The 15442-nt window shown below is 43.6% G+C and overlaps 1 protein-coding gene across 18 annotated transcripts in view; it reads right to left on the bottom strand.

The window, feature by feature from the left end:
* Positions 1-12079, bottom strand: part of LOC120898819 (kazrin) — a 64096-nt gene extending 52017 nt beyond the window's left edge. For 11 of the 18 annotated variants that reach the window (XM_040305186.1, XM_040305197.1, XM_040305198.1 and 8 more), the window contains exons 1-2: positions 11966-12070; positions 10435-10750 (exon numbers count right to left, since the gene is read on the bottom strand). The gene's annotated coding sequence lies outside the window, so the exon portion shown is untranslated. Of the gene's footprint in view, positions 1-10434; positions 10751-11053; positions 11219-11598; positions 11862-11959 lie in introns of those variants that run through there. The other 7 variants (XM_040305187.1, XM_040305192.1, XM_040305190.1 and 4 more) reach the window with 7 other exon arrangements.
* Between the last annotated feature and the right edge of the window lie 3363 nt (positions 12080-15442).

The following is a 15442-nucleotide window of genomic DNA, read 5'->3' as shown; positions in this document are numbered from 1 at the left end:
AAAAACTCCCGAGTAAAAGGAATGAACGGAGGCAAAAAATAAAATAAAAATATTGTTGCCCGCTTTTTGCAGCTCGTGCCCTTCTTCCCTTTCCTTCGCCACAGCACAACTGTAGTGTAGAATGAATAAATATAGTGGAAGAAAGCGAAAAAAAACCCTCCTCGCTACCAATGCTCTCGGATGCTGGGCCCGGGAATCAAAAAAACCTCTCATAAGTAATAAAAACCACCTGAGTTCAATTAATGGAAAAGTAATCTTACTCCGCACTGGGGCGCTGGCGGTGGTTTATTTTCCACTATTTGCTCACGTTTCTCTCGCTTTGCTCGCTTCACTCCCGCCGAACAACACCAGCTGGTACTAGCACAATATCGGCAATAATATTGGACCCCTCCCTAGTTGTGTGCTTGTCCATTGGGTTCCGCGGAAGGAGGAAAAAAGGTTCCAGGTTGAAAAATGTTTAGGCTTTTCCCCGGTATAAGCTTTCGGGCCGGCCGCGGTTCGTGCAGGCAGTGGAGGAAGTTTTGCGTTGAACAGCCACTTTCTGCACGGATCCGTCCCGGGAGTGTACGTCGATGGGCAAAAATGACCGCAAAAAATCGAAACGGAAAAGTGTGTCACGCTGGAATGGAGTTTTCGGGGAGGAAAACAAGTTTAAACCTCCGTCCAAATGCATCGTTTTTAGGGGGTGGATGGCGATGGGTACGGGTGGGACCATTTCTATTGAAAGGAAGGAAAGTTTTCCTTTGCGCGGTGGAACGATGGTTTTGGAAAAATCGGTCAGCTCTCGATATCGGTCCCGCACGGTTGGTAGTAACAGTGGAAAGCTTAGGAAACGTAGCGCTGTCAGGATCAATTCGCTCACAATGGGGATTGCTATTGAAAGCTTCTATACGTCAGTCATGCTTAAGGTTACGTAGAAAATCATAGAAGCAAGTGCGGGTTTTGGAGAGGTTGAAAATTGAACCATTTTTCACAATAAACCTGTTGCTATTGTTGATTGAAAGTTCCAATTTAATGTTCCTTACAGACCCACTGATAGATTTTACTACAAAAAGGTCGTTTTCTAACAAGTGTAAACATTGTTGTAAAAAGTGAGTAAAATAAAGCCATCACTGTTTGTTAATAAGTTAATAATAATTACTCTTAATTATTGAAGACTTAATTTCGGTGTTCGCAAAAGAATGTTGAAGCGTACACAACCAAGCATTAGGCGTCTCCACCGATGTTTGTGCCCTCCGCGTTCCACAATGTCTCTATGGGGGTGGAGGAAAAAATCGATCCATTTCCGCATCCCAGCACCCTGAATGCTGGCATCAGCCGCTTCCACCTTTCCCACTGCCAGCGTGGCATGAATGAGCAAGTTTGTTTTTATGGGTTTTAGTATCATCCTCTGCCTGAGCGTTCGTTCTCGGGTTCTCCGTTTCGCTCGGATCGATCCGCTCAGTGAAGCGGTCCAGCCCCGTGCGGTACGCTTTGCCTGGGTATAAAGTTGTGTAAATGTGTTGTCTGTATGTGTGTGTGTGTGTGTGTGAATGTGCTGAAACAAAACACTGTTGCACACAGAGAGAGCGAGCTGCCAGCGCTAATCCGCGCTGGCCATAACTTCCATCCAAAAGGATAATATTTAGCCGATGAAATTAAACTTTCACGGCGGATGGCGCACATAAACAATGGGTTACATTTTTAATTACGATTCCAGTCGACTGGAGCTGCCGATGCTGCCAGTGCTGTAGTGGTTGGGAAGTTTAAAAGCTCATTAGTTGTTGTGGCTTGTTTTCGTTTCGAAGATAAAATGTTGTTATAGTACACGCAAAATAATACCGCCGAACAACCGCAAAAACAATAAAAGCATTCTTTTTTCTATGTATTAACTGTATCGACTGTATAGCTATAGGATTTAATTCATATTTATGGGAATTCATGAACCTTTCCTTGTTCATTATGGACCATTGCGTTGAGAAACAAAAACAGCTTCGATGGTACATTCAGCATCCATGCGCGTATCATCCAAGTGTTGAGGATTTGCCTTTCTGTTGTTGTTGTTGTATTTCATGAAAACTGGATCAAAACTTGGTTTTACTTGGTTATGATTTGTATCACAAGTTCGGTTGTGAAAAACAGAATTAAAGTTTTTATGTGCTTTCAATCGAATGCATAAATGAAGTAAATACGTTAAAATGAGCTGACATTGAACTAGAATATCTCACATTATCTAATCCATACAGCTCTCTCGATCTATACCCAAATAATGTTACTCAACAATCTCTTCCACGACCTAAATATATTATTTCACAGCGTGAATGGCTTGTAAATCCTCAGTTACATTATTTTAAGGTAAATAGTGGTAGCTCGGTTCTTGTTGCATATGCACAACCGCATGATTGGCACCGAGTCAGCCGTGTGTTGTCGAATGAAGCTATCCGACACGCGAAGCTCATGCGCACTGCAGCGCAAATATTTTGACACTCCGCAAACCGCACCGCAAACCGAGACGGGTGTGTGTGTGTGTGTGTGTGCCCAGGAGTCACTGTGCACTGCATGCCAAATTCATCCATGGGCTGCACTATTTGGTATCGCTTCCCTACCATAGCAACAAACCGGAAACCGAATCCACGGTTAAACAAAAGGATGAGTCATCAGTTTTGCTAGTTTTGCTTCGGGAGCCATATTTCACCCTGACTGTTGCCCTGACTTCGACCACATTTCCGGTCTATGTGTGTGTGTGTGTGTCCATTTAGGGCCGATGCGTTTCAGCCTCGAGTTGTGTAGAACTTCTGCACCCACCGGCAGAAAGGCAGGCAGGCACAGCGATTCCCTTCGCGGGGAAGCTAAACTCAACGCAATTATCTTGACGGTACAATCATAATGTAATTGTACTTTATACGTTCACTGATAGCGCACACGTACGGAACAGGCTGGAACAGGCGCTTGTTATCCTGCCCAGGTAACGTGTAGCTCACTCCCTTGCGCTCCACGTGCGCTCTTCTGTTCGGCTTCACTTTCGTTAACGGGCAAGGCAACACTAAGCACACGCGATCTCCCTTTTTGAGTTGCATACATTTATGTTCCTGCCATCGTGTGGCATCAGCGCGCGTCACATGCGAGCAGCAATTGTGGCAGTATTAAGTAGGGTAAGGTAAAATAATGCTTCCTTCTCCTACAGGGTGAGCCAAGTGAGCGTTCAAAAGCACCCACCCCCACCTTGGTGCTGGGGGAATTTAGGTACTGGGGTCCAATTTAGCATCCACTGTACGATGCTGTAGAAATGCAACGCCGCCCGGTGTACAAAGTAGTCTTATAGTGGTGAAACTTTAGACCAGCTTGCTCTTGAATGCTTGCTCCAATTGAAGGTTTTACCTTTCGAGTGGCTTCACATACCTGCCACTGTTGCCACACTCCAGCGCATAGTAGGAGACGATGAAACCGAGGTTGTCGTAGTTACCTAGCGAGTAGCAAAAGTCGCAGCAGGATGGCAACATGTTTCCGCTGTGCCCGGGAGTTTGTGCACTTTGTGGACAGGAGCTTTATGCTGTCACCGATCGAAATATGGACGAAGGTAAATAATAGGCGCACTGGTCGACAGTGTTTGAAATGAGCTTATGAAATATGAAGCTGAACGTACAATATTTGTTGTTCAAATAAATGTTTCGATGGTAGAAGGAGGCACGATGACAGTGTCGGTTTGACTGAATGGAAATTTATTATGCAAAGCTTATGAAAATGATGATTGAGAATAAATTTTAATCAGTTTTTAATGTGTGACTATGGATTTTGAATCTGATGTATGAATTCAGAAAGCTGTTGTATTTATGAGTAATGTAGATTTTGTGTTAAAAAATCTAATTAGAAACTAGAATAAGCTGCAGTTTTCGGATTAATTTCAGCAGTAATGACAGTGGACAGTTGCCTCTTAGCTAAACACGTGTGTAATTAGTTGTAAAAGACACGCCTGTACGCATTAGAGCGAGCTAACGCCTTAATACGATACCCTTCGCTGACCTAAGTCTACGCACTCAATTTAGTTTTCCCCAGGCCACAAAAGCATTGGTAGTTCGTAGCAGCATTATTTCTTTGCTTTCTTTGCCTGTCCCTATTCATTTACACCACCTGTGCCGTGAATTAGTTGCTACTGCGTCGAAATGGGAAGATAAAACCCAACACCACCACCACCACCATGCAAGGCTCAAGGTTAAGCTTCATTTGGTAGGTCGTGTACAAACGCTGGGTCCGCTTTTCGACAAGGCTCTATTCGGCTTTTCGTCGACGGTCCATTTCCTTCTCTCGACTGAACATGCGGGGGCACGAGCACGAGGAGAGGTGCACAAAACGCACAACGGATGTCAGTGTGATGAAGATTCTGACCCGTCCCGAAGGTGCTTGGGGGAGACTGGAGACCTAGCCGCCAACAGAAAAAAAGCGACCGGTTCCGGTCGACCGACCGGATGATGGATGTTTTCTGACGGAAGGATAATTGAATATTCTAGTTTTCTCCATTGCTCGATGTGATTGCGCAGTGTGGCAGTGGTGGCTGTTTTTCTTTTTTGCTATTATCTGCCTGGCAACACATACTGAGAGAGACAGTGAATGTTTTGAGCTGAGCCTGAATGTAGCTTTGGAAGTGAGATAAGAAGAAAGATTTAACAAAAAAAAAGAACGCCAAAAGCAGCATCTAGATCCAGCGGAAATCGAAACGGTACACAGTTTGAAGGAAATTGGAAGAAAATCACTTCAAATCACCGAATTCGGTCGACGGTTCGGAACGCCGGCGTTGTTGTCGCTTCATTAGCACTGACAGTGCAAGTCAAGTGATCGTGAATTCGGGTGGGCGTTGTGGTTCGTACAAGAACGTTCGCAAATCTCTCCCGCTTGATGCCTCAAGCTATTTTGAGTTGTGGAGGGAAAGGCCCCGATAAAAAATCGATACCGATGTTTTCTTGGGCAGATGGAGAGATGGGTGTTAGCAGAGCATTATAAGAGAATTGAAGGAGGCTCAACATGGAACGATGCTTGTGTATAAAGCCAAGAAATGGCTGTAGGCTAACAGAAGAAGGTTAATTACTTTGGTTTGGTAACAATTACTTCACTATTGTGTTGTGTTGCTAATTAGATAAAATTGTTTTTATTCTAGATTTCTTTAAAGTTGATTGAACAAAACAACAAATAATTCGACAGAAATGCAATGTTTGAAGCAAAATGAATAATAAAAAGCATGATTGCCTCAACTCAACGAGTTTGCTGTGAAATCGGTGGCTCAGTATGTTTCCAGACAGTCCTGCATGAGTGCAATCACCTTTCACGATGCAATATTATACATTATAACCTTGGAATATGGAAGAATTGATAAAACCGATTCACGTGATTGTCCAATTCTCTAGAATGTTTCATTTTGAAAGTTATTTATTGATACAAGTGTGTGATATGATAGCAATAGCTTGGAATAATACTGACCGCCAGACAGCACGACAGGCATGCACGGCAGCTCAACGAATAAACCGCGGACGTGCAAGGAATGGCCGGACCTGTCTGACGATTCTGTCCATATTTACTTGCTGACGGAAGGCACAGTATGCACACGAGCACACAAAACGGTCACATTGTATACTATCGCAAGCCACGCGACTGTTTGCTCTGGCTAAACAGCCCAACGTGTCAACAAGCGATAATTTTCAAATAACACTTAATTAAATTATTCAAAGTATAATCGATAAATGAGAGAGCGGGTATTAACGTTTCGCTTGCTAGAAATCTGCTTGCAAGCCCTGGTATGTACGGATTAAGTTTGAGTTTCATTCTTTGAAATTATTGAACTCTTGCCAGCTAACTTTAATTTCATCTTCACTGCTAACTCCTCCGATAATTTCTCTCCCTCTCATTGGCAAATCAGAGCAGATGCCTCTTCTAGTTGTCGCCGGATGCATCACGGGGTCCGGGTGTCCAACAGGTTCGGTATTCCTTGGGCCGTGCTCAATTAAGCGACGCGAGCGATTGGATTTGGTCAAGTGCCATCCACGAAGAAGCTTCCGCTCCGTTCATCTTCAGCTGACCGCAAGAAAAGAACGTCCGCGAGCGGGTGCAAGTTTAGTGTGGTCGACCCGACAAATGGACAGCAAACACGGGATGTCGGGCGGGTGCCTCAGGCGTATGGCGTAGCATTATTGTACAATCAAATTAAATTACGGAACACGATTATGAGTGAGCGGAACCGGAGGTGGAGTGTCGTTGAGTGCTGATGGAATAAAATCAGCGCACACTCTTGCGCTTCTTGTCACGGCGGTAACAACATTCATTCACGCTCCATTTGTACATCTTGTTCTGACAACAGGGCCGATCCGCCACACCGCAACAGGCGTGCATTCGTTCGCTTGCATTTCACAGCACGCTTGGATTGTTGGAGCTGTAGAGAGAGAGATAAGACACGCGGCTACGGCTGTGATACCCGAACGGTTCGGCACGGTTGAAGGCTGTGGCGACAAATTGAGGGTAGTCGGATGATGACGCAAGGAGGATGAAAAAACTATTTCAAACTATGCCACACCCCGCGGCAACTATAAGCACAAATCTTGTTTGGTTATTGGAAGCTCATCCAGCATCAATCTCGTGTGCGTGGGTAGCTGCATTCGCGGTTGGTGATAAATTTGCCAGTACGTATGCCTTTTCCGGGCACGTCCGAGCAGTTATGAATATGCGGGCAATGCGATAAAACTCGAGAAAAATGCACCATTGTGAAACATGAGCCAGATTCACATCGTTTGCGTGGTATACGACCCGATCGGGTGTTAGATGTGGATGCGAATAGGATACACTAAAGTGTCGAGTGTCGAGTGCGAAAGTGTTAAACAAAACAAACCTATCACAAGCGGGTGATATTTGACACTTGCCGCTTAATAAACGGTTATTTAATCGTCGCTTTTGTGACACACCGTCTATTGGCGTAGATGGACGAAATGACGTACAAAATCGGAGTCACTGTAATTGGTAGATGCTTATGAGGATTTTCTTCAGTTTTTCGTCAATTTGAGCTTATCTAGTTCATATTAAGTGAATGAAATCAAGTGACTGAATTGTTCAATTATAAAGATATCACCCGGAAAGGACATTGATTTTGTATGACAGAGAGTGTACATAGAAATTGTTGATTGTTTCCCATTAATAGGAACCATTGCCGTACTTAATTGGTATCGCAAATGCTTTACAAATAAAATCACAAATTTCGTTTCGTTTTACACAAATAAGAATTCATTCCAAGCATAGACGCTTTCCATTTCCCGCTCAGCATCTGCAAGGACCTGGAAAGCAATTTTCAGCTGCAAACGGCTTTTTTTTTTTTTTTAAATTGGCTCCTATCCCCTGGTAGCTTATCACCCTCCTAAAGAATGATAAAACATTTTTGCTTATAATTCCATTACTTATTCCTTCTTCACCAACGTGCGCAGTGTTATGTGTGTCGCGAGTGCACAACGATGAAGCGAAGCATAGCCGAAGGCGCGTCGTAAAGTTAATCCAATGAAGCTCGTTTCAAATTATCGCTGCCATTTCCAGGCGCTGTAGAGAGTGAAAAAAGCAATATGCCCCACTGAAATGGATGCATAATTGTGTGCCTTTAAATGGCTTTTTATGTGGTTTCGTTTAGCAATGGCCAACACAAACAAGCATCGCAAAACGTTAACAGCGTATTGATTGCTGTGCTGACAAGACGGAGCATAATCAGTGGTTTAATGAAACACATTCATACCTTGGCCGTCATAGCCGACGTCGTCATTTTGAGAGCCTTTTCAGCATTTAATTCGGAACCATTTGAAACTACCCCTGTGCGCGAATGTAATGCGTGATCGTGAGGTCTGTCAACACATGTTACACATCTACGCTCGCTCCGGTAAATATAGCAATTGAGGCTAAGTGACAGTTATTTTCGGTGTGCCCGGTCTGGTTCGGTTGATTGCACCCGTCTGGCCGTGTGATGGAGTCAAGAGAGAGTGAGAGCAAAAAAAAAACCAAAGAAACCTCCTAACCCACAATTGGAGTGGCAAATTCGTCTTGAAATAGAATCTAGAGCGACATCCGGACAGTCCGAAAGAGCAGTAACAACAGCTTTTTGGTGGATTGGTGGCTTCCGTGTGCTGTTTTGTAATCGGTTTTGTTAGTCCCTTTGATGTCGAAATAGAGTAAAAGGAAAGCAACAACATGACGACCCCCGGTGTCCCTTTTGTGCTGAGCCGTTCCATGGAAATCATTCCCTCAAGGATGCTCCACTCTATCTGCGGGCGGGCTCGTTTAAGTGCAGACGGAGATGCTCCACGGGAAGCTTCCGATGGGTCAAATTTAGGCGATTAAGGCATGCCCATAGATGCTGTGCTTAAAGATGTACTTGGTTTGGAGTGTCCTTTGGTGGATTCAGAGATATGAGTTGTGGAATATGGTTTTTGTTGAGCCTTTAAGAAGAATTGTTCTGAGAATAGTGATCTTGAAGAGATCATGGAAATGTGTTAGAAAAACGCCCATATTAATCTGTTAATGTACAAAACACTAGGACAGTTTGAAATGGCTTGAAAGTGTCAACTCGTTTCAAACAAAGGGAAACGACGACATTAAACTCTCAACCTGGAAAGTAAGTCTCTTCATCACCAAACTTCTATGTATCGATGCACTCTATTGCATCAGTACAGCAATAATGTCTCTCGCCTGACATTTGTTTCCATTCCGAGCATCCTCTTAAACTCGTTTATCAATTCACTCCCAATTCGCTTCCAGCATAAACCCTTTCGATCTATTGCTCCCTCGAGGAACGGGTGTATGTTTCCACTCCACCGGTCAACAGGGCAAGCAGAAGGAAATTGCATTCCAGCGAGTCCTATCCTTCGGGCAAGACCCACTTTATGGCGCAGGATCATCGAAATGCATAAAGTGTGTGCGCTTCCATAAACCACCAAAACCATCTCGTTCGCAGCTGTTTGCATCGTAGTTGGAGCGTGTGCGGGGTTTTGGGGCTGATAGATAAGCTCCGGGTGAGAAAGTTTTCCACTGGAATGCAGCTCTCGGCAATATGAACTGTATCGCAATGATATGAGAGGCATTGGATACTGAATGACGCCAGAGGGAGTATGGCAGTGACCTATGAATCATCGTTTCGATTCGAAAATTATGGCTCAAAAAACACAAGGGAAATTGACTTACTCCCAGCAGTGTTGTTGACCTCTTGCAACCCATGAACGAATCACAACGAGCTAAATACTTGTTTTGTAAGATTATTTTGCCTTTATCCGGTCTGCATGACCGAGCTGCATCATCGCGAGTGAATAAAAGGTAGTTGAACTGTCCAACCAATTCAGCTAGAATAGAATCGCATTTTTCGCTCCCGATAACAGCAGCGACACAAAAGCAAGGGGGAAGAACAAAACAAACCCACCGAGGGTGAAAGTGGTTCGACATTTCGACCCTTAAATTTGTGCACTGTTGTACGCGCTACGCTGCCTCACCCCCGGGGCGTGTGTGCGTGTCTCTGGCGGAGGGTTGGTTTCGGTAGCTAATAAAATGATAATCAGCGTACCGCCTTCTTCGCGCACAGCTACGCAAGGGTGCATTAATTTGGTGTCGGTGTTGGAGTTGAAAGGAAAAGGAAGAGCTGTGTAGGGTGTCCGAGTTTGAAGATGGAATGATTTTCTATGGTTGCGTTTGACTTGGTTGTAAGGAGACGATAACACTGTTGTAATACGTCACACTATTTTAAATAAAAATGTGTTAAAAATGTAGATTTCTCTAATGAAAATCATTTCATTTCTGACAAAAATACTCAAGAAAATGTTCTAAAATAACAGTGGAAAAATCGAAAAATAGTGCCATTCGTTGTCATACGCTCGTTACTCATACGTTCTTCATTTAAAATTTATAGTAAAAACCCCGCATCAATCAATCTATCCTATCGTTTTCACAATCGAAGGGGTCAAGAGGATTAAGATATCGTTCCATTTGTTCCACAAGTTCCGTTGAAAAATGGAAGAAAGCAAAACAGAACAGTTTCCTATTCCCATCGGGCTGTCACTTCAAGCTGTGTGTTTTGTCCATTAAAGTGTCACCCCTTGCAGGGCTTACGTTTGAGAAGATTGCTATCGATCTTACGCTTCAAGTGGAAATTTGATTACAGGGAACTCCCTCGGTGAAACGAAGGAAGGAAAGAGAGAAAAAACAACCCACCCGACTGCTGTTCAAACAAACCGAACCCGGATGGCGGTAAAATGTGCTTCAATATTTCAGTTGCAATAAAAGCATTACTTTTTACGGGTGAATTCCATTTCTGGGTTGCTTGTGCCATATTCTTTTTGCTTTTCATGTTTGATTGAGGAAATAAACAATATTTGCTATGTAGCTTTGTTTTAGCGCTCTTTTTTGTTCGGTGTAGAAAGTCGTTTGCATGTCTAGGGAAAGTTTCGGCAAGCTTACCTCGTTAACAATTTTTCCGTTTTCCCGTTTGCACGAGGCAAGAGGCCCGAAAAGAGGCTTTCCGTGGCAGGTTGAAAGGATAGTTAATGGCTGTTTGGGGCTGTGTTTTGGAGCAGCAAACCGTTGTCCGTTTGTTATTCTTTGTCAAGTTGGTTCACGGTTTGCTTGCCGGAGTCGTTCCGAGTCGTACCGAGTACCGGGTGTCGTTTGGTTCCTTTCTTTGCTGCCGGTACACTTTTTACTGGGGACTTTCCTAAACCACTCGCACGCTCTTCACAGTGCGCTTACACAGTGCGCTGCTGCTAGCAAATCACCGCTGCGGTATGGAGAATGGAAATACACAACATCAAGGACACATGAAAGGAAAAGGCAAACTCACACACACACATACACACTCTCACAGACATATAGGTATACACTCCTTTCTTCCCACAACTACCCGCGCATTCCCAACCCCCACATGCAACTCTAATCCTTGCACCGTTGATAATTGTTGGCGTATGTACCGAAGTAGGGAGAGTCAAAAACAAAACAAAAAAATACATTAAATACCACCCTCGCACAGGACGGAAAATACACACATTGAAACACATACACATAAGCGAAAACACATACGCACATATGCACGGGATGCGCACGCACGGGAAAGGCACACACTAGCAACACGGTTTCGGATGCGTTCGATACGTATTACACTGCACTAACGACTCGTTTACTTTGCCTGCTGCGGGTGTGCAGATACGGATTGAAGGTTCGTTGTGGTACTAATTATGCAAAAACGACTTTCATGGAAGCGGTGAGGAGTAATTTACATTAAACCTATGCCTGGCTATGATTCACTTGGAAAGTATTCTTTAAATTGTTAAATATTGTAAAAATAGGAATCTTCTAATCTTCTAATTCAAATAATTGAATAGCCGTTATGAACAAAAGAATAAATGACGGAAAATATCCTTAAATCAATTTTCCAGATTTCCATAAAAATGATGATGAAGTGAAAAAGAGGTATTAGGATTACTTATGCTTATATAAAACAAATCTATAAATTTAGCTAAAATAATATGCGTTGTTTCCACGCTTCCTTCAACCCCATCAGCAACGCCGAGCATTGATGTTTTGCACACTCCCTCCATCCCCCACAAAAACAATCATCACAATACACACCACGCACACTGTCACTCTCTTTATGCGCACTAACACCACCACATTCCACTGCCGAAACCGCAAGCTGCTGCGCGAAGAATGAATGGAAAAGCTAGCCACAAACACTCACACAAACACAAGCGCATACGTTTTTTGATGCGGAAAATAAAAGGATACCGCCGCCACCCGTCTGTTGGGTATGACGCGAAGGTATGAGGCTAGGGGTAAACAGTCCCGGAAAAGGATTTTCCTGTTTTTTTCTGCTCACACCAGATGGAACGCAGTGTTTTTCCCCATTGGGAATGTGTGTTTTCCTTTGCATTGCAAACTCTTCTTGCCCATCAGCTAGTGCTAACGGAATGTAATTTTCATGCCTACATACACTTACACGCACACATACACAGTTAGCAAAACTCACATACACACATTTGGTGCTGACTTCCACGAGCGATCCGGCAACGGAGCGGTACCAACCGAGCTCGAGCACGATAAGAACGGAACTGAGGAACCCCAAATGGTGACGGTACGGCGCGTGAGAGAGAGAGCGAGTGAGTGATAGAGAGAGAGAAATGGCATTCCGAAATGGCAGATGAAGGATTTCCAAATACGCACGGACGCACGCACGTGAGATGTTGCGCAAAAATGCGCTCCCACACGGTACATTTTGCTCGAGAGTGCGCGCTCTTACTCTTTCTCTTTTGCTCTCTGCTGCTCTCTGGGAATTCTTTATCTTTACATTGCTCAGTAATTTGTTGTCTGTCAGACGATAGTGGGTGGAAAAGATTTTCAAACGGATGAATGGATAGACACAAGTTTAAAATTATGTTGTTGAAGATTCTATAAAAATTATGTCATCAAATTATTTTAAAGAATTAAAACATATGTAAAAGAATCTAATTGTTAAAATCTTTGCTCTATACCGAAAATAAACTTCAATAAAACACAATAATTACATAAAAAAAACAAATTCAAAGATAAATGTGACTAATAAACATGAATGAAAACAGAAAAATGATACCAATCCGGCTCGAAGGACTAATATTGGTGAAGCGTTTACTGCACAGCTGGGAGTGAATACACTCTTCTAGCTTGCTTTTGTCGTGCTATTTTGTAGATTTTTTCACTTTTGTAATATTTAAATGAATTGTTACATCAAAAATTCGATTATTAACATTCGGTAACTGTCACTTTGATTCGAATGTTAGCTGTCGGTTCATTTGAACTCCATCAAACAGACCAGCTAACTCCTACCATTCTCTTCTTTTCAATACTCTGCTCTATTTGTTATCCTATAATCTCTGCCGTTCTCTACCACACTCATTGAAACTTTCTCTCTTTCTCTTCAACTATGCTCAGCTGCGGACGGGCATTGTTTGGTATCAGCGCACCCGTACGGCAGGTGAATTTTGCGGGATGCCTTCCAACCCCCAAAAATACGACTAATGGAACCGACGCACTATCGTACCGCTCTGCGCATGTGCCGCTCCTAGCCCTGCACACCCTCGTGCACAGCTTCGCGTTGTTCTCCCGCATGCTCCCTTCCAGGGCTGTCTACAAGCTGTACGTCAAAAAGGGCTCGTGACAACTGCTACGCGGCTTATCAGCTTATGCTCTGGGCGCGCTTGCATACCAGGTTCCGGACTGTTGTGCCTTCGCTGGCAGGCAGGAGTCGGAGTCGATGAGTCATCGAGGACGCCAACATTGCCAAACAGTGCCATGGAAACGACCATATGCAACAATTTGTGTAGCTAACACAACGTGAAGCAAAACAATTGAGAAAGAAAATTGAAAAGGCTAGCAAGAGAGTTTATAGACAAATTAGGAAGGTTGCTGAAGAATTTTATCTTAAATATTATATTTGGCTTATTCGATTTAAAGGAGCTAGTGTTCTGGTAAAATAGTTTACCACCATTGCTTTATACAGCGTTAAAAGATATCATAGTTTTATCATAGCCTTATTATCATTCATAGCAACCATTAGAAATCTCGGAAAAAAACTGGCATAATTCCAGCGTTTATTCTTCGCCGTTCCACCCACCCACACAGACACATAAACAGTGTGCAACATGTAAGACGCACCGAGTCGGAAGGTCGATTGCGTCACATGAAATGCAAACCACGTTCCTGCGACTGCAATGGATGAGACGCTCGCCCTTAGCTACGACAACCCCTACCCCTGCCTCCAAGAAAACCACCACAAACGGTTCTCCTCGTTCTCCTTTCCGCCTTCTTCTGGCCAAAACTTGCAAAAGGGCATGCGCCGCCAACGCCAACGATAAGGCAGGTCTCGAACATTTCTCGCAGACGTCGACATTCAGTGTCGGTATTGATTTCCGTCCGTTTTATGTTTCCGCTGCTTCGTGTGTGCGCGTCACCGTCGGCAGTGTTCGGTGTCGGGGACGATGGTTTGACACAATTTCTGCCCGGTCGGTGCGGGAGGGATGAATCTGGCAGTGCAGCACAGTGTTCATGACGACGTGCTCAGTGCGCTGGAGGTTTCTTTTGCGTACACGCGGCAAAGGAGGTCGAACGGGAGGCGAGTGATAACGGAACTTACTTCCGATGGGAGGCCCGGGATCGTGCCTGACGTGTGGTACGCTGTTGCGGTTGTGTGATTGTTTACATCGCTTATCGCATCCATTCGGGATGGTAGTAGATACAATGTGTGGAATAGGGTGCCGTGGGGTTAGAGAATGATGTAAGAGTGACAGGTTTCTAGTCTCCAAGCTCTTCATTTTCAAGTCACTTAAGATGTTGGTTGGCAGTAAATAATTCACCAAGAAACTGGAACCTAATTAGATAAAAAAAACTATATAACCGTTAAGTTGCTATGAGTTAGTAAGTTCTTCTATTTGGCGTAACGTCCTACGCGGACATGCCGGCATATACAGGCTTTCGACCATGTAGCCGGATAGTCAAATCCTTTCTACGGGGCGACGGTCCATTCTGGGCTTGAACGCATGGTGGGCATGTTGTTGAGTCGTTCGAGTTGACGACTGTACCACGGGACCGCACCGTTACTATGTTACTATGAGAAAATATATAAAAATGCCATTACATGTATGAGCAAATGTATAAAAACTAGCTTCCTTTTATTACGAACTATGATAACTGGCTTGGGCCGTCATGGGTTCTAGCCAAGAATGTACCGTGCCCCCACACGAAGGACTGACTACCCTCACTGAAAGCCAAGCCAACTAGAGTGGTACAGGCAGCCGTTGACCGACAACGGTGGTTGTGCCAAAAAAGAAGATGTTTACTGTCATAAAATAAACTGAACATAAGGTACTGAGTCCGATTAAGACAAGCTGTATAACTGAAAACAGACTTTGCTTTGGGGAAGCAAAGCCCTTGAAATATTTCACACGCAGGGCCGCTAGCAAGCTTGCATACAAGCTTGCTACCCAGCCCGCAAAAGCTCACTTTCGCAGCGATTTACGACCAAGCGAAAACACAAAGTTTAGGATTCGTATGGGCTATTACTAAGGCTTTAAAGGTTGCGTACTGGTTTGAAATTTAAACGAACCTTAACGCAACAAAACGTTTAGAGTTAATCGTTTAGCATTTGTGTGATGCGGAGAGGTCAAATATTTTCCCTGATGATTACCAATAATTTAATAAATTTAGAGGCAAATTGAATATCTTATAGAGAAAAACACTTGAAATATTGGACACTATAAAATAAAAACAATGACGAATCAAATGTTTTTCGAGTTTCTTTCCACTGTATCGCATTAAAAAGCACTGGAAGCTGCAATCTTCTACTAAAATATTCTGGAATAAGTAGAATGTGTTTTGTTTTAATAAATGTTTCCTTTGCTATCAGTTATAATGGGTACCTTCATAAGCGATTTCATTCCCAACC

This window comes from Anopheles arabiensis, chromosome 2, assembly GCF_016920715.1.
Source record: "Anopheles arabiensis isolate DONGOLA chromosome 2, AaraD3, whole genome shotgun sequence".
In the NCBI taxonomy this organism is placed as follows: domain Eukaryota; kingdom Metazoa; phylum Arthropoda; class Insecta; order Diptera; family Culicidae; genus Anopheles; species Anopheles arabiensis.
The sequence above is the reverse complement of the archived record's forward strand: the minus strand, read 5'-3'. Positions and strand labels throughout refer to the sequence as shown.